The sequence below is a fragment of the Elephantulus edwardii genome, unplaced genomic scaffold (genome assembly GCF_000299155.1).
Source record: "Elephantulus edwardii isolate Elephantulus edwardi_28Jun2011 unplaced genomic scaffold, EleEdw1.0 scaffold00051, whole genome shotgun sequence".
In the NCBI taxonomy this organism is placed as follows: domain Eukaryota; kingdom Metazoa; phylum Chordata; class Mammalia; order Macroscelidea; family Macroscelididae; genus Elephantulus; species Elephantulus edwardii.
This window is the reverse complement of record NW_006399801.1, coordinates 13,612,462-13,614,018: the sequence shown is the minus strand read 5'-3', so window position 1 is coordinate 13,614,018 and position 1,557 is coordinate 13,612,462. Positions and strand designations below refer to the sequence as shown.

General features: G+C 37.6%; 1 pseudogene; it reads left to right on the top strand.

Moving 5' to 3' along the window:
* Positions 1 to 504: 504 nt before the first annotated feature.
* LOC102850977 lies at positions 505 to 1,165 on the top strand (annotated as a pseudogene).
* Positions 1,166 to 1,557: the final 392 nt, after the last annotated feature.

Genomic DNA, 1,557 nt, shown 5'->3' with positions numbered 1-1,557 from the left:
AACCAGAGCTGTCTCTTAAACCACCTCAATTGATATTCCATCCATTCCTGGGACCACCTTTTGTTTTGTTTTGTTTTGTTTTGTTTTGTTTTGTTTTGTTTTGTTTGCAATGTCTTCAATGTAGGTTGAACTTCTTCTTTCTTTACCATTGTTTCTTAATCAATTGTTACTTCCTGAAATGGTTTTGTGAAACTTGCACTAAAATGAGCAAGAGAGATAAACAGATTTGAAAGGAAAGTTTGTGAAGACAAAGCAAAATTTTCATGAAATATGTAAAGGTTTGGAATTTGAAAATCAAAAGAAAGGACATGCCCAGCATTCTCAAACTTAAAGAACTGAAGAACAACATAAAGCCTTGAGTTGAAATGCTGAAGAGTTAATTATTGGGCAAAATATTTAATGATGCAGGAAACAATGAAAGGAGATGGAAGGAATACACAGTCACTACAAGAAAAAGAATTGATCAGCCTGGTCTAGCCTCTCAGAGAGCATTAAAAAAGTGAAATGGAGGGAAGGGTATCACACCTAATGGTATGCAACAAGACCTGCAATTGGAAGCTGAAGATGTTGAACAAAATCATCCTGGTCGATAAATCTCTACCTAATCGAGCCAATCAGAACAATAGAACTGCATTGCATTGGGAATGATCCACAGAATATGGAGAAATAGGTGAACTCTTGTTTCAACTGGGAATGTTAGTGAATGATAAAGATGATGCAGGCTGCTTGCTGCTTCTGCTGGCTGAGACGAGATTGTAAAAGCCCTTCTGGGAAAAGGTGCTCAAGTAAATGCTGTCAGTCAAGATAGCTGTAATCCTCGGAGCTATGCAGCTTCCAAGAACAGGCATGAGATTGCTGTCATGTTACTAAAAGGTGGGACTAATCCAGACGCTAAGGATCGTTTTGAGAGTACAGCAATGTTCTGGGCAACAGCCAAGAGTAACTTGAAGATGATTCATATGCTTCTGCACTACAAAGCAAATATCCAAGACCCTGAGGGTAACACTCCTCTACATTTAGCCTGTGATAAGAAGAGAACAGAGGAAGTAAAACTGTTGGCATCCCAAGGAGCAAGTATTAACATTGAGAACAAAGAAGAAAAAACACCCTTTAAGTGGCCAGGGGTTGCCTGGGTTTAATACTCCAGAGAATGACAGAAAGTTGAGTAGTTTGAATTTATTCTCTGCGTATTTTATGATTGTTTCCCCAGTTCTAGAAAGTGGTATACTTGTGCACATCTGCAAATGATGTTTCTTCACCTTCAAAGACTTATAAACATGTTGAATATGTTTCCTGTTGAGATACTTGTTCTAAGCTTACAACTTGTTTTCCAAGTATTGAAACTGTTGACTAATTGTTGAAATAGTTCTGTTGTGTATTCCTTACTGAATTTTGTTTAATTTGAAGTAAGTGACTTGGTGTTTGTTGTGAGTCTTCAGCACCTCCTCCCTCTATTAGGGATGAACACCAGTAACGCCAGGCCAGTTACTTTGCCAAATATTTCTAGGTGGATTTCAGAATGTTCCTCCATTAATTTTTACTTATCTGAATTTGTAT